Here is a 22,639-nt window from a genome sequence, read left to right on the forward strand (position 1 = left end):
GCTTGTGGAGGAGCGCGTCGAGCTCGAGGAGGAATTTGATGATTCATGCGAGCTTGAAGTCGTTGTTCGAGAATTTCTTCGCGAAGTGCTTCCTCTTCTTCACGGGCTTGACAGCCTCGGTCGGCAACGGCTCGACTCACATCGCGTAGAACTTGTTGCGCCTCAAGTGCTTGAGCGTCATGGAGTTGTTGTTCTTTACGTTGAGCCTTGACATCTTGTGCATTTTGGTGTAGACGCGCGCGTTCTTCCTCTTCATGTTGGCGTTGTTGTTGTCGTTCTCGAGCTAGCGCAAAGGCTTCTTCGGCTTGACGTCGTCGACTCTCTTGAGAGTTGGTGTCTCGAAGTGGATTGAGGTTTGCTTGACGGTCGGTGCGCGCGGCTCGACGAAGAGTGTTCGATGTCGGTGTACTTGAGCCAGAGAGGGTAAAGTCGGAATGGCGACTTGAACGGCTCCTTCTTGAAGTGGAGGAAGAGCGGTTGAGCAACAAAGCGCGAATTTCGTCCATCCTTGCGTCATTCTCTTGCTTGTGATCATCGAGCTTGTTGTCAAAGTAGTCCCTCGTATGTTGCTTGGAGAGTCGTAAGTCGGCGGCAAGGTTGTCAATGCGTTCACTCATAGCTTGTTGCTCTTGATGTAAAGCACGTTGTGCACCAAGGAGGTGACTCTTGGTGACGAAGGAGTTCATGTCGTCATCTTGATCCATGAAGAGTGGGTTGGTAGAATTAATTGGCCTATCCATCATTCCAAGACAAATGTGAGTGGTAGAAAGAGAAGAACGAATACCAAATGTACCTTGACCGAAGTTGAAAGTGAATCGATGATCACTCCAATGTAGGACAAGGAAATAGCCCAATTGGTACGAATTCTCGTCGGTTTCTCACACCTACACAAGTAAAAGCTTATGGTGGAGCTTGGTTAGGATGGTGGCACAAAAATTTGATGCAATTTGTAAGTGAGCTTCAATAATGTTGGAAAAGATTCGCAAGATGCAATGTAACAAGTAGACCAAGCATATAAGGTACACAGAAACACGCGCGCAAAAAGATAAGTGGGGTTGTGCAACCAAGGGTGAGCCAAAGTGTGGAATCCACAAAAATGCTCTTGTTGCACAACACTAGAGAGACGCTAGCATGATTGCACGATAGGCGGATACAAGAACTTGTGCACAACCTACTTAGCAAAAATGCAATGACTTCTATCCCAAATATTTTGTATGCAAGGTGTGGCTATGATACGATCCAAGATGATCGAGTATGACAATCTTAATGTTGTATGATGCTATGGTTCTTGCTTAAAAGCTCTTTGCTTATCTTTCCTCTTTGCTTAAAAGCATGTTTGGCTCTTTGATGTTTGAGCTCTTTTCTCATGCAATGCTTGACGAACCAAGATAGCAAGTTAGTATGCGATGACAATTTGGTGACACAAGAGATGATACCAATATAGGCAACAATGACATATGTATGCTATGGGAAGTATGATCACTAATGTGCACAAGTCTCGTTGCCGGCAATACTCAATGGCTAGTCTCGATGGGTAAGCAACGCAAATGAGTAAGGCTACGATGGCTATCAATGTAATGGCAAGAGTGATATGTCCAATAACAAGATGAGGTTACCGGTCTTGCTTCCGGTATGGTGTCAAAATGGTGGCAAGAATACCACGATGTAGTCGAGGTGGTCGTTGTTGATGACGCGTCCGTGGCGAAGATGAGCGGTAGTGGTGTCGATCTCGAACCGTACCTAAATAGCCGAAACACAAAAGGATACGGTACCACAACTCAAATTCTCAAACCTCGAAGTGGCAACATGTGTCGGAGTGTGAAACGGGCACAAAGGGGGTAGTATGCGGAAGTGGTGATGGTGTATAAGTGGTTGGCAAAGATGCCAGTTGGTTTCAACTGAAACTGGGTGGGGCGGTAGTACCGCTTGTGAAGGCGGTGGTACCGGTTGGTGCCTTAGCGGTAGTTCCGCTCGTGGGGGCGGTAGTACCGCTGGGGTCGGGAAAATCACAAGATCTGGATCGGGGATGGGTTTTTGGGACGGAAAGGGATGATTTTGTTGTCGAAATTCGAGCGATTTCAAGGATGGAATGTGGAGAGAAATGGGGAGATGCTAGATCCACTTGAAACCAAGCAAATCCACGGATCAGATCCAACAAAACATCAACACACCAAAAAATCACAAAAAAATTTGGGGCTATTTTTGGTGGGGATTTTCGAATTTAGGACGAAAAATAACAAAATAAGGCTAGCAACACAACGGGGAGGCTCCAAAATCGTGATCAACCTTGCTCATGATACCAAGATGATGTAGGGTAGAGACCCTAATCGCCCGATCTTTCACGAAAGGAGCGGATCCTGGGGAAAACACGAAGAACACGGGGATGAACGGAAGGAAAACACAAGAGGAAAACACTATACCGACACGAATAAGTCACACATGGGCTAGATCCTCAAGTACATAGGACGATACACGAATCCACGGACAACTAGGGACGATACACGGTAACCGGTTCTTCTCCGTGAGGAGGTCTTGAATCCACAAGGGGATCTTCCCGTAAAGGGGTCTTGAATCCAAGGTGGATCTTCTCCGTAGAGGGGCCGCGGTCTCTCTCGTGGAGTAGATCCGATATGGATGAGCAATGCTCTATCTCTCAAATGAGCTAAACCAATGCTAACCCTAGAAAGTTGTACGTGATAGAGTATTTATAGTCTAGGTAACAAAAGGGTACACGGGCCTTGGCCCAAGCGACTGCGCGCAGGCAGGGCCGGTAATACCGGTCAAGGGGGCGGTTGTTCCGCTGGGAGCTCATGCATGGCGGAAGTACCGGTCCTGGAAGGCGGTAGTTCCGCTGGGAGGTCTGGCGCTGGCTTGCGGAGATGGACGTCGAAGGGGCCATCGGTTGTACGGGTTGTCGGGGCGGCAGTACCGGTCTTTTGGTAGTTACCGGTACATCCGGTGTAGTGCCGGCCTTGCACCGCTCGATCATAGAAGGTAGACCGGTTGTTGGGCGGTAGTCGGCCGGTTGTTCCGCCCGGGCGGTGGTCGGGCGGTTGTTCCGGTCCTTCAGGGCTGGGCAGAATGTCTCCATGTTCTTGATGTCCATCTTGCACCGTTCCATCTCCTTGGTTGCTTACATGGTACCTAAGCACACAAAGCAACTCCGATTGAGGTAGTAGCCATGTCTCACGTGGGTCAAAGGGAAGTTCAACAAGGAGAGAGTTAACCTCGTTCTCGATGGCTCTCGCACGGGCTCTTGTTATGGGTCCAAGTGGTGTCGTGGGAGATGTAGGTAGGTCCATGGGGATGGCCTTGGGATGCTCCGCATCAAAAATATTTGTTTGAAATTTAGCTCTTGCCAATAATTCTATGGAATAACAGGAACATTTTATTGGACTCATTTGAGAAGATTTTTAAAATTGGTTATTTTTGAACTGATTTCTTAGGGTTTCAACAAACCTCAATTCAACTTTCAGAAATTAGACATGATGCATGGATGCTCTCTTATGCAACTATTGCAAACAATTCTAGGGCTGTGACAGTTTTTCTTGGGAAAAGAAAAAAAATTCGCTGTTGATTGACTGAGAGTGTCACATGATTCTATTGGGCTTGTTGTCTGATGATCAATTTTTAAATCAGAACTAGAATCATAGGATTAAATTGGTCTCCTCACTGCACCAAGTTAATGATGCAGCGCACTGTGGGGTGCAAGTGCAACCTTTCATCCACAGTTGCACACATCAGCCTGTACATGAATCACCCCCGAATCATTTGAAGGATGATCACAAATCCACCTTCAGAACAATTTCCTGATGACACATGTGTTTGCAGTACCTGCAGGATTTCCAACCAAGCAAGAAAAAAAAATAATCAGAAACTTGGCAGGTTGATGGCTCAAGTCCAAATATCGTAAAATGGTCAGATACCCATGTCCAGGTATTCAAGCTGCCTACTGAATCCTAACATTCAAAACCACGTACAGGCCAGCGGAAAGATATTTTGATAAGATAAACCGAAAAGAAAGCACATAATTGAGAAATAAAAAGGGCCGTAGTGGATAAATCTTTCGAGACTGGGCAGCGGCGAATTGGAAGCGGACAGGCCAGCGCACCGTACAAATAATCACTCACTGCCTCATCTGCCCTGAGCTCAACCGGCAAATGCAAGGAAGCAACTTGGCTTGTATTACTATATCTATCAGTCTCTTTGTACAGAATATTCTTTGATCCTAGATTCCCAGTCTGCTATAGTATGAAGCTGCTATCTTGCTAACATGTGAGCGTGTACGATGTAGCTTGACCATATGCAATTATTCGAAGACTCTCCCTCCTGATTGGCCCGTTTCTGCAGTTGCACATGGGACTGACTCTTTGAGATGCTACAATGGATATTACTCTTCGCCAACGTCCAACAAACATTGGTGCATTATTGTGATTATTAGCTGGTGTTCGCACCTCATGTGCCCTGATGACAAAAGAGAGTTTAATACTGCTAACTTAGTGCCTAAGACTCGCCTACCAAATGTTTTTCTTGGAAAAGAAATCAATGCTATTGATTGATTGAGAGTACATCGTGATTGTATTTGATTTGCTCTCCTATGATAGATTTTAAAACCAAGACTAGGATCAGAGGATTAAATTGATCTCCTCATGGTATCAAGCCAATGATGCAGTGCGCACATATAAGTAGCACCAGTATGAGACCTATCTTGACACGGATATATGCATTTGTTTCTCACACTCATACATAGCACCATGGGCCGGGTGAGAAGATTTTACCAGGATTTCATCCATATCAAGCTGCATAGCTTCTGCCGTATCAGTAGATATGTTGTCGATCCAATAGCTTTTGTCTACCGATTTGTTGCATTGCATGTTCACCCCTTCTTGATCCAACTGTCCTACTTCCTTGTCATTGCTGTACTTGGTTCGGTCCTCTTGATGTGCTGAAACCAAGCAATCCTGACTTCAGCCCTCCTTACATTGACATGTTATTCTTGTCAACTTCTTCTCTAACAATTTCTGGCCTCAGCACCATCACGATGGAGGATCTCTCAAGCTCTCAAATTGTGGTCTTGACGCTGTTCATGCTTGTAGGAGGGGAGATCTTTGTTTCACTCTTAGGCCTCATGCTTAGAGTGAACCATCAAGACATGCAAGATCTTCCGAATGTGAAGATCAGCTCGGTTCCCGTCGAGCTTGAAGAGATAGACTCGGCGAATAGCGCGGCACAAAGTGATGAGTCACAGCTTGAAGAAGCAGCTCGTGCAATTCCACCCAAGAAATGTACAGAGTTGAAGAGGAGTAGGACTGTCAAGTGCTTAGGATATGTGGTCTTTGGGTACTTTGCCGTGATCCATGTCTTGGGCTTTCTGCTGGTTTTTCTGTATATAACTCATGTGCCAAGTGCAAGTGCCCCACTGAACAAGAAAGGGATCAACATCGTGCTCTTCTCACTATCAGTCACCGTCGCCTCCTGTGCGAATGCAGGACTCGTGCCCACAAATGAGAACATGGTCATCTTCTCAAAGAATTCAGGCCTCTTGCTGCTGCTCAGTGGCCAGATTCTGGCAGGCAACACATTGTTCCCTCTCTTCCTGAGACTACTGGTATGGTTCCTGGAGAGGCTCACAGAGATGAAGGAGCTGCGGCACATGATCAAGAACCCCGAGGAGGTGCATTTTGCTAATCTGCTTCCTAGGTTGCCAACTGCATTTCTCTCCTCGACGGTCATTGGCCTTGTAGCAGCTAGGGTCACGATGTTCTGCGCTGTTGATTGTAATTCTTCAGTGTTTGATGGGCTCAGCTCTTATCAGAAGACTGTCAATGCATTCTTCATGGTGGTGAATGCGAGGCACTCAGGGGAGAATTCCATCGACTGCTCACTCATGTCACCCGCCATTGTAGTACTAATATTCATTGTCATGATGTAAGTTGATGACTGCATGACACTTCATTAATTGATGTTTCATTTCATATCATTTGATAAGTAGTAGTACTTACTTGCTTTAGAATCTCAAGATCCATGTGCGACAATTTACTTTTTGGTCTTAGGTATTTGCCATCAACAACAACACTTGCACCACCCAATGGAGATATTAAAACCACCGATGAGAACACGAAAGGCAAGAGAGGCAAGAGAGGGTCGTTGGTGCAGAAATTGGCATTTTCACCACTCGGGTTTAATGCGATCTTTGTGGTAATTGCCTGCATCACTGAAAGGAGAAGGCTCAGAAACGATCCACTTAACTTCTCAACCTTGAACATGATATTCGAGGTCATCAGGTGTGTTTTTCTTTGATATAACTGAAATATTTCATTATTCTGCCGGTTGGCAAAGATGGAGAAAAGACAACACGGCAATGGTTGCATAGACTAATGGTAAATAGCAGTTGCAGCATAGCAGAAGAGTGAAGTAAGTTCATAAACAAACCACTTTGTGTTTGCAAGAGCTAAACACGATATACTAAACTAAACTCTCTTAGGACACAAAATCTAACTCGTGAATGCCTTTAACTAAGGTGAATAATTTTGTATGCTTTGTTTTGCAGCGCATATGGTAATGCAGGGTCCACTGGTTACAGTTGTTCTAGGCTGCATCAGCTGCACCCAGAGATCATCTGCCAGGACAAGCCATACAGCTTTTCTGGATGGTGGAGTGACAGAGGAAAGTTTGTGCTAATCTTGGTCATGCTCTATGGAAGGCTTAAGGCCTTCGCAATGGCCACGGGTAAATCCTGGAAAGTATGATACAAGTGGCCAAGATTACTTGGAAAGGCAAATGTACCAAAATGGTATAGCTGTCGCTAGTGTACTGCCTACAGAATCGGGTTTCTAATTGGATTATAGTTTGTGCATGTTGTGCTTGCAAAGGACAAGCTTCGGTTCCCCTGATCAAGTCATCTTTGCATTTGGCAGTCATCATCAAGGTATCAATGCAACTGAAGAACTGAGCCATCTGTTGATGTGTTGCATGCTAGATGTAACCACATGAGTTCCCCGCAATTGCAATTGTAGCGAAAGAGAAAGCAAATATTATTTGCATTGTTGGAGTGGAGTTAATATTATTGCACACAATTTACAATACAGATAAATTTTGTGTTGCTTTGCCGCTTTGGCACCATGTTTATAGACACGAAATGATAGTGTTGCTTATCACTGTGCTACATAGAAGTTCAAGGAGAAACTAGAAAAAAGTTTGGTTAATTATCAAAATTCAAAGCCTAAAATTTGCATTCAAATAATGCCTCGGTATATTTGTTGAGGTCTTTGAATAGTGTTCCATAAAGTTAATTGACCTTACTGATGAGTTAATCAACAGGCTGGGCTAACATGGAAACCCAGCTAACAGGTCTGAGTTATACGCTAATGCTTAAGTGCTTTGTATATTTATTTGAAGAAATAACTCTACACGCAGATCACTTAAGGCCAGTAGGGAGGCCAGAGTCAAAACAAACACACAAATCATGCAAGTGGATAGAGCTATTGAGTTTGCTAAGCCTTCTCTGGTGTCTTTTTTGAAAGTAGTAATTCATTACCATCTTCATAACAGTAACAATTACTCGGTTTAGCTCGAGCTTTCAGTCGAGCAACGCCTTTCCATTTGAACAATCATCATGTTCGCATGTCGGCCCTAAGAGCAGTCCCAGTCGTATGCCTTAGCACATGCATGTTTCAACTGCAAGAGATGTTTTAACAAGGAAAGGTATCAACTCCATGATTTTCTTTATATCGGTCACTGTCTCTTGTTTCACCAATGGAGGACTGATGCGGCCGATGAACGAAAGCCTGGTGGTGTTCTCTTGGGACCAGGGCTTCACTGGCCAGATTCTTGTAGGAAAAATTGAAACACAGGGTTTAGGGTTTTGCGTGGGTGGTTGACATCCAGCCTCACGTCTCAATAGATAGATGATCACAATTACAATTACATACGTGTACAAGGACAATATACTAGACCCTATTTTACATGCCCCCTCAATCTGAACAACATACAAGATTCAGATTGGTTCTAAAACGGTCTAGCATCTGTCTAGTAGCGGGTTTAGTAAATACATCTGTTAACTGATCATCTGTAGAAATAAACCTGACTTCCAGTTCACAAGCAGCTACCCGTTCTCTCACAAAGTGAAACTCAATCTCAATGTGTTTAGTCCGAGCATGAAACACTGGATTCGCCGTCAGGTAAGTTGCCCCTAAGTTATCACACCACAATATAGGAGTGCGTGATGTCTACTACACAACCTTCTTCTTGTAGACGTTGTTGGGCCTCCAAGTGCAGAGGTTTGTAGGACAGTAGCAAATTTCCCTCAAGTGGATGACCTAAGGTTTATCAATCCGTAGGAGGCGTAGGATGAAGATGGTATCTCTCAAGCAACCCTGCAACCAAATAACAAAGAGTCTCTTGTGTCCCCAACACACCCAATACAATGGTAAATTGTATAGGTGCACTAGTTCGGCGAAGAGATGGTGATACAAGTGCAATATGGATGGTAGATAAAGGTATTTGTAATCTGAAAATATAAAAACAGCAAGGTAACTAATGATAAAAGTGAGCGTAAACGGTATTGCAATGATAGGAAATAAGGCCTAGGGTTCATACTTTCACTAGTGTAAGTCCTCTCAACAATACTAACATAATTGGATCATAAAATTATCCCTCAACATGCAACAAAGAGTCACTCCAAAGTCACTAATAGCGGAGAACGAATGAAGAGATTATGGTAGGGTACGAAACCACCTCAAAGTTATTCTTTCCAATTAATCCGTTGGGCTATTCCTATAAGTGTCACAAACAGCCCTAGAGTTCGTACTAGAATAACACCTTAAGATACAAATCAACCAAAACCCTAATGTCACCTAGATACTTCAATGTCACCTCAAGTATCCGTGGGCATGATTATACAATATGCATCACACAATCTCAATTCATCTATTCAACCAACACAAAGAACCTCAAAGAGTGCCCCAAAGTTTCTACCGGAGAATCACGACGAAAACGTGTGCCAACCCCTATGCATAGGTTCCCAATGTCACGAAACCCGCAAGTTGGTCACCAAAACGTACATCAAGTGGCACGTGGTATCCCATTGTCACCATAGATATCCACGGCAAGACATACATCAAGTGTTCTCAAGTCTTTAAAGACTCAATCCGATAAGATTGCTTCAAAGGGGAAACTCGATTCATTACAAGAGAGAAGAGGGGGGAAGAAACATCATAGGATCCAAATATAATAGCAAAGCTCGCGATACATCAAGATCGTATCATCTCAAGAACACGAGAGAGAGAGAGAGAGAGAGATCAAACACATAGCTATTGGTACATACCCTCAGCCCCGAGGGAGAACTACTCCCTCCTCGTCATGGAGAGCACCAGGATGATGAAGATGGCCACCGGAGAAGGATTGCCCCCTCCGGCAGGGTGCCGGAACGGGTCTAGATTGAGTTTCGGTGGCTACGGAGGCTTCTGGCGGCGGAACTCCCGATCTATGTTGCTCCCGGATGTTTTTAGGGTATATGGAGATATATAGGCGGAAGAAGTACGTCAGGGGGGCCACGAGGGGCTCACGAGGCAGGGGGCGCGCCCAGGGGGGCGCGCCCTCCACCCTCGTGACCTCCCCGGAAACTTCTTGGAGTAGGGTCCAAGTCTCCTGGATCACGTTCGGTGAGAAGATCACGTTCCCGAAGGTTTCATTCCGTTTGGACTCCGTTTGATATTCTGTTTCCTCGAAATACTGAAATAGGCAAAAAAACAACAATTCTGGGTTGGGCCTCCCGTTAATAGGTTAGTCCCAAAAATAATATAAAAGTGGAAAATAAAGCCCAATATAGTCCAAAACAGTAGATAAAGTAGCATGGAGCAATCAAAAATTATAGATACGTTGGAGACGTATCAGGCATCCCCAAGCTTAATTCCTGCTCGTCCTCGAGTAGGTAAATGATAAAAAGAGAATTTTTGATGCGGAGTGATACTTTGGCATAATTTCAATGTAAATCTTCTTAATCATGGTATGAATATTCAGATCCGAAAGGTTCAAGACAAAAGTTCATATTGACATAAAAAATGATAATACTTCAAGCATACTAATCAAACAATTATGTCATCTCAAAATAACATGGCCAAAGGAAGTTCATCCCTACAAAATCATATAGTTAGGCTATGCTTCATTTTCGTCACACAAAGATGTTCCCAACTTATATACCCCCGATGACAAGCCAAGCAATTGTTTCATACTCAAATAATCTCAAACTTTTTCAACCTTCACGCAATACATGAGCGCGAGCCATGGACATAGCACTATGGGTGGTATAGAATATGATGATGGGGATTGTGTGGAGAAGACAAAAAAGGAGAAAGTCTCACATCAACGAGGCTAATCAATGAGCTACGGAGATGCCCATCAATTGATGTTAATGCAAGGGGTAGGGATTGCCATGCAATGGATGCACTAGAGCTAAGAATGCTCAACAAAAGAAAACTAGTGGGTGTGCATCCAACTTGCTTGCTCATGAAGACCTAGGGCATTTTGAGGAAGCCCATCGTTGGAATATACAAGCGAAGTTCTATAATGAAAAATTCCCACTAGTATGAACAAGACAACTTATGAGACTCACTATATGAAAATCATGGTGCTACTTTGAAGCAAAATATATGAGACTCACTACATGAAGAACAAGGTGCTATTTTGAAGCACAACTGTGGAAAAAGAGATAGTAGCATTGCCCTTTTTATTTTCTCTTTTTTGGGCCTTTCTTTTTTTCTTTTTGGCCTTTGTTTTTTTTTGATTGGGCAATGCTCTAATAATGATGATCATCACACTTCTATTGATTACAACATAATGATTACAACTCGATACTAGAACAAGATATGACTCTATATGAATGCCTCCGGCGGTGTACCGGGATGGTGCAATGAATCAAGAGTGACATGTATGAAAAATAATGCATGGTGGCTTTGCCACAAATACGATGTCAACTACAAGATCATGCAATGGCAATATGACAAAAGTAAAGCATGTCATGATGATGATGATGATGGTGGAAGTTGCATGGCAATATATCTCGGAATGGCTATGGAAATGCCATGATAGGTAGGTATGGTGGCTGTTTTGAGGAAGATATAGAGAGGTTTATGTGTGAAAGAGCGTATCATATCACGGGGTTTGGATGCACCGGCGAAGTTTTCACCAACTCTCAATGTGAGAAAGGGCAATGCATGGTACCGAAGAGGCTAGCAAATGGCGGAAAGGTAAAAGTGCGTATAATCCATGGACTCAACATTAGTCAAAAGAACTCATATACTTATTGCAAAAATTTAGAAGTCATCAAAAATCAAGTACTACGCACATGCTCCTAGGGGGATAGATTGGTAGGAAAAGACCATCGCTCGTCCCCGACCGCCACTCATAAGGATGCACAAGCCAGGTACACTTCATGCTTCAAATTTGTTACACAACTTTAACCATACGTGCATGCTACGGGACTTGCTAACTTCAACACAAGTATTTCTCAAATTCACAACTACTCAACTAGCACGACTATGATATTATCACCTCCATATCTCAAAACAATTATCAAGCATCAAACTTATCTTAGTATTCAACCCACTAAAAAGAAAGTTTCACATATCTTGAATACCAAGTATATTAACATTAAGCAAATTACCATGCTATTAACGACTCTCAAAATAATCTAAGTGAAGCATGAGAGATCAAGTTTCTTTAAAACAAACCACCACCGTGCTCTAAAAGATCTAAGTGAAGCACTAGAGCAAAAATTATCACGCTCAAAAAGATATAAGTGAAGCACATAGAGTAAACTATCAAGCTCAAAAGATATAAGTGAAGCACATAGAGTATTCTAACAAATTTCAACTCATACATGGCTCTCTCAAAAGGTGTGTACAGCAAGGATGATTGTGGTAGACTAACAAGCAAAGACACAAATAATACAAGACGCTCCAAGCAAAACACATATCATGTGGTGAATAAAAATATAGCTCCAAGTAAATTACCGATGGAAGTGGACGAAAGAGGGGATGCCTTCCGGGGCATCCCCAAGCTTTGACTTTTTGGTGTCCTTGGATTATCTTGGGGGTGCCATGGGCATCCCAAAGCTTAGGCTCTTGCCACTCCTTGTTCCATAATCCATCAAAAGAATTCACCCAAAACTTGAAAACTTCACAACACAAAACTCAATAGAAATCTCGTGAGCTCCGTTAGAGATAGAAAACAAAAGACTACTTTAAGGTACTGTAGTGAACTTATTCTTTATTTGTATTGGTGTTAAACCTACTGTATTCCAACTTCTCTATGGTTTATAAACTATTTTACTAGCCATAGATTCATCAAAATAAGCAAACAACACACGCAAAACAGAATCTGTCAAAAACAGAACAGTCTGTAGTAATCTGTTACTAACGCAAACTTATGGAAACCAAAAAATTCTACCAAAATTATACGAACTGGGAAATTTGTTTATTGATCAGAAGCAATTGGAATCACTATTTTATCACGTTCTGGTGATTTTTGACAATTCGGGCACTGAGCGCAAAGATTCTGGAAATTACAGCAAGATCAAATAACTATCTCCCAAGAAGATCTAATAGGTTTAACTTGGCACAAACACTAATTAAACACACAAAACCACATCTAAACAGAGGCTGTATGAATTATTTATTACTAAACAGGAACAAAACTCAAGGAACAAAAATAAAATTGGGTTGCCTCCCAACAAGCGCTATCGTTTAACGCCCCTAGCAAGGCATGATGATTTCAATGATGCTCACATAAAAGATAAGAATTGTAACATAAAGAGAGCATCATGAAGAATATGACTAGCACATTTAAGTCTAACCCACTTCCTATGCATAGGTATTTTGTGAGAAAACAACTTGTGGGGACAAGAATCAACTTGCATAGGAAGGTAAAACAAGCATAACTTCAAAATTTTAAGCACATAGAGAGGAAACTTGATATTATTGCAATTCCTACAAGCATATGTTCCTCCCTCATAATAATTTTCAGTAGCATCATGAATGAATTCAACAATATAACCAGAACCTAAAGCATTCTTTTCATGATCTACAAGCATAGAAAATTTATTACTCTCCACATAGGCAAAATTCTTCTCATTCGGAATAGTGGGAGTATCATAGGAAAGTCGAATACTATAAATTGTTTCCATATTAAAAGAGTAATGTTCAGAGAAGGGGTAATCATAATCATGACAAGTTTTATAAATATAATCATCACTACTTTTTATAGCATAAGTTTCATCACAATAATCATCATAAGTAGCAACTTTGTTCTCATCATAATCACTTTGCATATCAAAACATGGAAGGCTAAAAATATCATCATTATTAAACATAGAATCCCCAAGCTTGGGACAGACATTAATTGCAGCAAATATATTCTCAAATATGTCATCCTCATCAAACATAGCTTCCCCAAGCTTGGGCCTTTTCGTATCATAAGCATAATCACTCTCATCATTAATAGCATGGATAGCACCAATAGTATAGCAATTATTATATTCTTCCAAGCATGTGCCAAAAAGATTTTCAAGATCATAAGAAGTATCATTATCTTCCCAATCATAATCATCACAACAAGCAATAGGCATAACGAGATCATCATCAAGTGTATCATCTTCATTTTCATGAGGCACAACAATAATAGGAGCAACTTTATTTGGGAGAGATACCTTTTTACCTCTCTTCCCTTTTCTTTTCTTCTTCTTTACCACATCGTGTGTGGGTTCAATCCTCTTTTTGGAGCTCCTTATTAATGAGATTGGTTGAATAGGAGGCTCCTCCTCGTTGCCTGATTCATCATAAGAGATAATAGGAGGATATTGGGAAGTCTCTTCCCTTTCATTAGTATTCTCTTCATCTTCTATTTGTTTCCTTTTCTTTATGTAGTTGGCAATATAAGGATTTTCAATGCAATTCACCGCACAATACATATAAATATTCTCTAGATCAAAATCAAGAACTCTATCAAGATTAAACTTTGGAATACCCTCAGTTATACGTTTCATTTCTTCATAACCCAAAAGAAGGCTAAGCTCTTTATGATGCTCAAGGGTAATCAAATTATCACAATGTTTGGACACGACTTGATCATGAAACAAATAGCATTGGAGCTTTAAATGACCATGTTCATTGCAAAGTTCACAAGGGGCACGAAAAATATTGAATCTTTCAGCACATTCATCTAGACTTTCTTGCAACAATTTAGTTTCTAAGTACTTATGCCTCTTACAATATCTATCTTCCCTATTCGGTGTGTACTTGCAAACCCAATCTACTCCACAAAAATTGACATGTTTATAGGAGGTATTTTCATCATAACTAGTGCAATCATCATTAGCATCATGGATATTCAAAGAATTTGTACTAACAACATTGTAATCATGCTCATCATTCAAAGATTTAGTGCCAAACATTTTGTAGATTTCTTCTTCTAGCACTTGAGCATAATTATCCTTTCCATCATACTCACGAAAGATATTAAAAAGGTGAAGCGTATGAGACAAACTCAATTCCATTTTTTTGTAATTTTCTTTTATAAACTAAATTAGTGATAAAACAAGAAACTAAAAGACTCGATTGAAAGATCTAAAGATATACCTTCAAGCACTCACCTCCCCGGCAACGGCGCCAGAAAAGAGCTTGATGTCTACTACACAACCTTCTTCTTGTAGACGTTGTTGGGCCTCCAAGTGCAGAGGTTTGTAGGACAGTAGCAAATTTCCCTCAAGTGGATGACCTAAGGTTTATCAATCCGTAGGAGGCGTAGGATTAAGATGGTCTCTCTCAAGCAACCCTGCAACCAAATAACAAAGAGTCTCTTGTGTCCCCAACACACGCAATACAATGGTAATTGTATAGGTGCACTAGTTTGGCGAAGAGATGGTGATACAAGTGCAATATGGATGGTAGATAAAGGTATTTGTAATCTGAAAATATAAAAACAGCAAGGTAACTAATGATAAAAGTGAGCGTAAACGGTATTGCAATGATAGGAAATAAGGCCTAGGGTTCATACTTTCACTAGTGTAAGTCCTCTCAACAATACTAACATAATTGGATCATAAAATTATCCCTCAACATGCAACAAAGAGTCACTCCAAAGTCACTAATAGCGGAGAACAAACGAAGAGATTATGGTAGGGTACGAAACCACCTCAAAGTTATTCTTTCCAATCAATCCGTTGGGCTATTCCTATAAGTGTCACAAACAGCCCTAGAGTTCGTACTAGAATAACACCTTAAGATACAAATCAACCAAAACCCTAATGTCACCTAGATACTTCAATGTCACCTCAAGTATCCATGGGCATGATTATACGATATGCATCACACAATCTCAATTCATCTATTCAACCAACACAAAGAACCTCAAAGAGTGCCCCAAAGTTTCTACCGGAGAATCACGACGAAAACGTGTGCCAACCCCTATGCATAGGTTCCCAATGTCACGAAACCCGCAAGTTGGTCACCAAAACGTACATCAAGTGGCATGTGGTATCCCATTGTCACCACAGATATCCACGGCAAGACATACATCAAGTGTTCTCAAGTCTTTAAAGACTCAATCTGATAAGATTACTTCAAAGGGGAAACTCGACTCATTACAAGAGAGAAGAGGGGGGAAGAAACATCATAGGATCCAAATATAATAGCAAAGCTCGCGATACATCAAGATCGTATCATCTCAAGAACACGAGAGAGAGAGAGAGAGAGAGATCAAACACATAGCTATTGGTACATACCCTCAGCCCCGAGGGAGAACTACTCCCTCCTCGTCATGGAGAGCACCGGGATGATGAAGATGGCCACCGGAGAAGGATTGCCCCCTCCGGTAGGGTGCCGAAACGGGTCTAGATTGAGTTTCGGTGGCTACGAAGGCTTCTAGCGGCGGAACTCCCGATCTATGTTTCTCCCGGATGTTTTTAGGGTATATGGAGATATATAGGCGGAAGAAGTACGTCAGGGGGGCCACGAGGGGCTCACGAGGCAGGGGGCGCGCCCTCCACCCTCGTGACCTCCCCGGAAACTTCTTGGAGTAGGGTCCAAGTCTCCTGGATCACGTTCAGTGAGAAGATCATGTTCCCGAAGGTTTCATTCCGTTTGGACTCCATTTGATATTCTGTTTCCTCGAAATACTGAAATAGGCAAAAAACAGCAATTCTGGGCCGGGCCTCCGGTTAATAGGTTAGTCCCAAAAATAATATAAAAGTGGAAAATAAAGCCCAATATAGTCCAAAACAGTAGATAAAGTAGCATGGAGCAATCAAAAATTATAGATACGTTGGAGACGTATCAGTGCGCTGCCGTGGGACTCCATGTTCTGTGAGAACTGAGTCTATCCAAATGGCTTCAGCTGCGCCATTAGCCAATGCCTTATACTCTGCCTCGGTGCTTGATCTCGAGACTGTGGGTTGCTTCTTCGAGCTCCAAGATACAAGGTTAGGTCCAACAAATATAGCAAAACCACCAGTGGAGCGCCTATCATCAACACAGCCTGCCCAGTCTGCATCGGTGAATATACTCACTCCAGTAAATCTGGACTTATGAATCCATAGTACCATGTCTAGTGTACCTTTGACATATCTCAGAATACGCTTGACTGCTTCCCAATGATCCTCCATCGGCTGAGACAGGAACTGACACACTTTGTTCACTGCGAAGGAGATATCAGGACGAGTGAGGGTCAAATACTGAAGTGCCCCAACCACACTGCGATACTGAAAGGAGTCATCTCTACCCAGTAGTGCACCACTATGATGTGAGAGACTCTCAGATGTAGCAAGCGGAGTGGAAGTGGCCTTGCAGTTCTCCATGTTGACGCGATGAAGAAGATCTAAAGCATACTTTTTCTGCGTCAAGGTCATGCCCCCTGAATGAAAGGACGCTTCCAAACCAAGAAAGTACTCGAGGCGACCCAAATCTTTGATGGGAAAGCTAGCAGACAACGACTGCACAAGACGATCCACCACGGCGGGGGTAGAGCCAGCAATCACAATATCATCAACGTACACCAGCATGTATATCTGTATAGTACCCTGGGAGAAGATGAACAGAGATGCATCTGATCTGGAAGCAACAAAACCGAGCTGCGAAAGGCGCTGACTCAAACGATCATACCAGGCACGGGGTGACTACTTGAGACCATAAATAGACCGTTGAAGTTTGCAGACATGAGACGGATAAGTGGCATCCTCGAACCCAGGTGGCTGCTGCATGTACACATCTTTGGCCAAGAACCCATGTAAAAAGGCATTGGTCACATCAATCTGTCGGAGGCTCCAGCCACGAGACACAGCAAGAGACAAAACCAAGCGAACCGTGGCAGGCTTCACCACCGGGCTAAAAGTATCTCCGTAGTCAATCCCGTGCTGTTGAGTGAAACCACGAGCAACAAGACGAGCTTTGTGCTTATCAACAGACCCATCCGGACGGTGCTTGGTTTTGAAAACCCACTTGCAGCTCACAATATTAACACCTGGTGGCCGAGGCACCAACACCCAGGTGTTAGTGTGACGGAGAGCAGCAAACTCCTCGGACATGGCGGCACGACAGGCAGGTTCACCCAGAGCATCACGATGGGAAACCGGCGCGGCGAAGAAGGCACGATGGCGAGAGTCGTACCGAACCTTGCCATCAGTGTAAGACTTCTCCTTGCGCGTATGATCACGATGGCGTGTAACCATAGCATGCGCCGGAGCTGCATCGCCAGTAAGCGAAGACGACGGCGACGAGGGCTCGGCCGAGGGTGTCGCGACTGAGGGGACCTCAGCAAGAGACGACACGGACCGAGAGACGATGGTGTGCTGGACCGGCCCAGGCGACGGGGGCGGCCCGGGCGACGGACCGAGCGAGGGTGGCGACCCAGCCGCATCCGCGGTCGCTCCATCAGGCGAGGTAGCCGCGCCCGTCTCGGGCAGCGGGACATGCACGTCGGGCGCATCGGGAGGCGTCGGAGCAGCAACATGTACCTGGGGGGAACTCAAAGCAATATCACCTGCAAAAGACAAGTTAGATGACAAATAGGACAGGTCATATTTATGCACATGGACATCCGGAACCGGTTCATCGGAGGGAAAAGTGAGTGCATGTTCAAGAGAAGCAGGATCAACCGAAACGCCGGGTTGAGAGTAAGGGAACACATTCTCGTCGAAAATAACATCACGAGAGATGTATATCCGACCGGAGATACGGTCAAGACACTTATAGCCCTTATGCAAAGGACTATAGCCAAGGAAAACACACATCTTGGACCGAAACTCAAGCTTGTGAGCATTGTACTTGCGGAGACTAGGCCAGCAAGCACACCCAAAAATCCGAAGGGAGGAGTAGTTGGGCTGAACATGAAACAGACGGAACAAAGGTGTGTCCTTGTGGAGAACCGGAGTGGGCATACGGTTGATGAGGTAACATGCCGTAAGAAAAGCCTCATCCCAAAACCGAAGTGGAAGAGAGGAGTGTGCAAGCAAGGCAAGACCGGTCTCGACCAAATGTCGGTGTTTGTGCTCGGCAATACCATTCTACTGAGAGGTATGCAGACATGACACTCGGTGAGAGATGCCCGTGCGTTGAAAGTAGCGATGGAGTTTGTGGTATTCACCACCCGGGTCGGACTAAACGGCTTTGATTTTATAATCCAGAAGGCGTTCGACATGATCCTGAAAGTTGTAGAAAACTTGCTCAACATCAGACTTGTGTTTAAGCAAATAAATCCATGTGAAGCGCGTGTAGTCATCAGTAAAACTAACATAATATTTGTACCCTCCCGATGAAGCAAGAGCGGGACCCCAAACATCTGAATGTATTAATTCAAGAGGTACAGTAGTGATGTGAAACGAAGTAGAATAAGGTAGTTGATGACTCTTAGCACGCTGACAGGCATCACAAACTAACGATGAATTATTTGAACTAGAACACGGAAGTTCATGACTCCGAACAATGGAAGTGACCACATTATTTGTAGGATGACCAAGACGTTGATGCCATTGCGACGACGAAACTCGAACACCAGAGGAGGCACGGTGAGACGATGAAGATGACGCACGAGCGAAGGGGACCGGATAGACCCCCCGTAACTTCTACCATGAAGGATGACGCGCCCGGTTTCTTTGTCCTTAACAAGGAAAAAATGACGGTGAAATTCAACAAACACGTCATTATCACAAAGAAGACGATAAACAGAGAGAAGATGTTGGCTGATGTGTGGAACATGAAGGATGTTACGCAGTTTAAGAGATGAACCGGGTAAACGCGAATGACCAATGTGTGAAATAGACAAACCTGCACCATTGGCCACCTGAACCTGATCCTTGCCGTCATACCGCTCATGAACCTGGAGGCGCTCAAGATCATTAGTCAAGTGATCCGTAGCCCCGGTATCCAACACCCAAGGAAAGTCGACGGTGTTGGTGGAGGCCGAGTTGGCGGAGCGGGAGTTGTGATCCTGATCATAGCGCTTGCGACAGTCGTCGGCTTCATGGCCCCAGTTCTTGCAAATTTGGCACCGGGGACGCCAGCGGTTGCGACGCCCACCGCCTCCGCCTTTGTTGCTGGTGTTGCCCCCTCCACCTTGCCGGCCATTGCCGGCATAACCAGCGTTGCAGTCACGGCCGCCGGTGTTGCCGCCATTACCGCCCTGGCGGCTCTGCCCGGGCTGGCCATGTCCATCAGCCGGGCGTCCCCCCCCCCCCCCCCCCCCGTGGGAGGGATAGGGATCGGAGTAGGGCGCGCGTCCGCCCGCGCCGTACGAACCCGAACGGGTCACGGCGTTCGCGGAGGGAGACCACCCCTCCACCGCACTCTATTGTGCATGCAGCGCCTCGAAGGACAGAACCAATGAGTAAAAACTGGAGTAGGGCATGGGTGCGTTACTCACGCCCAAGGAGGCGGCAATGGAGTTGTAGGCGGAGCCGAGGCTGGTAAGGATGTGATCGATAAGCTCATCATCACGGACCGGAGAGCCGGCGGCGGCCATAGTGTCGGCCAGGGCCTTCATCTTGTGCATGTATTCCGCGGCAGACAAATCGTCCTTCCTCAACGACTGAAGTTGCCGCCAGATGTGGCGGACATTGGCGCGGCTCTGGGCGCCGAACATGGCGGCGACGGCTGTCCACACCGCATGCGCCGACTCGCAGCCAATAAGTTGGCATGCAATATCCTCATCCATGGAGGTGAGAAGAAGCCCCTTGACGCGCTGATCTTGAACCCACCATTGGTGGTACTCCGGGTTGGCGACAGTGGTAGCAGCGTCACCGGTGCCGACAACGAGTGTTTTAGCCGGTGCCGCCTTGGTGCCATCGAGGTGTCCGTGGAGGTTGGCACCGGCAAGAACGGTGCTGGTGGTGCCTCCCCAAAGCATGAAATTGTGGCGACCGAGGCGGACGGAGATCGTCGGGACGGCGAGCGCGGCGGGGATCGAGGCGACGGGAGAAGAGACGATGGCGCTACTAGTTTGGGCGACGGACATAGCGGCGGACGACATCGCAGCGGCGGCGCGGAAGGGACAGCGCGCGGCGGCAGCGGAGCAAGTCGCGGAAGATGGCTCGCGTGGCAAGTGCGATCGGAAGCGGCGGCGCGGTTAGATGTCACGCGCGGCAACAGCAGCGGGTGGATGGATGCTGATTGATAGCTAGCTACGCGGCGCTGATAGATGGCTAGCTAGCTTGCAATCGGAAGCAGCGGCTGCGCGGAGAGAGGTTCGGGCGGCGGCGACCCGATCTGGCTGATACCAAATTGAAACACGGGGTTTAGGGTTTTGTATGGGTGGTTGACATCCAGTCTCACGTCTTAATATATAGATGATCATAATTATAATTACATATGTGTACAAGAACAATATACTAGACCCTATTTTACAGGCAACACGCTGTTTCCTGTGTTTCTAAGGTTGGCGATATGGGCACTGAGACTCTGAGAGGACTAAGAATAACTAGAGATGAACCTGACGAGTTTGAGTTCATGATGAACAATACAAAGGCAGTGGGTTTCAGCTACTTGCTGCCTAACCAGCAGACAGTATCCCTTGCAGCCACTGGTTGCTGCTCTTATAGCCGTGGCCATCACACTCTTGTGCTGCCTGAACTGGGATTATTCAGTGTATGCGGGGCTGACCCCCAATCAGAAGATCGCCAACGCCTTTTTCATGGCCGTGAACACAAGGAGGCAGGCAGGAGAGAATTCCATCGACTGCTCCCTAGTTGCTCCAGCAGATTTAATACTATTCATCACTATGATGTGTAAGTTCTGTGCCCTCTTAAGTTCTTGTTGCCAGGCAAACAACCGCAGAAACAATTAACGAAGTCTCTGTGCATTTTCAGGTGCATTCCGGCCTCGGCATCATTTCTCTCAATGTATGATGATGATGCGAGAGGCAGCGCACAACACAAGGATATAGCAAACAAGAGACACCTGTCACTAAATAGCATGTTGTTTTCTTTTCACCACTGGCCTGTAATGCTGCAGGCACCGAGAGGAGATCGCTTTCCACCGACCCTCTCAATTTCTCCACATTCAACATGATCTTCGAGGTCATAAGGTGATTAGCCAAACAAACAAAAATCCTCTGAAACTTTAGTACTCTCATAATTCTTCACGAACTGCTTCTGACTGAATCATTGTCTCTGCGTGTGCAGCGCAAACACGAACGTCGGGCTGTCAATGGGTTACAAAATTTTCTCCTTGTGTTCTTCCTCCGGGTGTAAACCTGCAAGAAAGTGATCCCAAATAATGCCTTTTAATGTGTAACTATATGCTTCTGTATCCTGCATCACAAAACAAAAGCCACAAATTACAGGGTGGCGGAGGTCACCAGCCGTGGCAGCAGCGGCGGCGACGGTGGCGCATGCCTCGGAGAAGAAGGCCGAATAACATCGCTGCCGGTGCCCTGCGGCACGCCGGAGCTCTCGCTTCGCCTCGCATCGGAGAAAATTATCATTTCCTTACCATGAGAAAGAGATTTGCAAACATTAAGTTACTAATTGAGTTGGGAAGCGGCTTTGACTTGACGTCATGTGGTGTTGGTGGAGAACTGGAGATCCCAGGGATTGCCCGGCTTTGGATCTGTCACTCGACCATGAACCGGATCCTGGAGGCACACTAGGCCAAAGTCGCCGGCGAGGAAATACGGGCTTTTGATGGTGAATATCGTGCCTTCAGGGAGCGAGGCGAAGGCAGGATGCCACACAACGTCACGACCAAGTCAAGTGTGCCAATCTGTATGACCTACTCTAGCATAGGCCGCCCCCCGATGGCCGGAGAAGATCCTGTCTGGATCGCAGCTCCATCATGTGCACCTGCATTGCACCCCCTACCCGTCACGCCAACTATCATGAGTATCTCTCAGCAATGTACTTATATTTTTATGGATCAGAGAATGCAAGAGGATGATTCAGATGGTTCCACACGAGGAATTTTACCCACGCTAAGTGTGTTCGCACACGAACACGTCACCGTGTACCTCCAACGCCGAGGGTGATGCACCGCAGCTCACGTCGAAGGAGACCCGTCCGAAAGCGCGATACGCAAGCAATCCGGCGGGTGCTTTTGAGAACCCGAAACCCCACACACCCGGGAGGGACCCCGTTAGGGTTTGCGGCGGCTATGGGCTG

The 22,639-nt window shown here is 45.1% G+C and overlaps 3 pseudogenes; 2 read left to right on the forward strand and 1 right to left on the reverse strand.

Annotated features, from left to right (window-relative positions):
* The first annotated feature begins 4,721 nt into the window (after positions 1 to 4,721).
* Positions 4,722 to 6,749, forward strand: LOC125524033 (cation transporter HKT2;1-like; annotated as a pseudogene).
* A 915-nt stretch (positions 6,750 to 7,664) lies between these two features.
* Positions 7,665 to 21,979, forward strand: LOC125519143 (putative cation transporter HKT2;3; annotated as a pseudogene).
* LOC147960692 (uncharacterized) lies at positions 17,700 to 20,037 on the reverse strand (annotated as a pseudogene).
* Positions 21,980 to 22,639: the final 660 nt, after the last annotated feature.

This window comes from Triticum urartu, chromosome 7A (genome assembly GCF_056163025.1).
Source record: "Triticum urartu cultivar PI428250 chromosome 7A, HENAU_Tu73, whole genome shotgun sequence".
NCBI classification, from domain to species: Eukaryota; Viridiplantae; Streptophyta; class Magnoliopsida; order Poales; family Poaceae; genus Triticum; species Triticum urartu.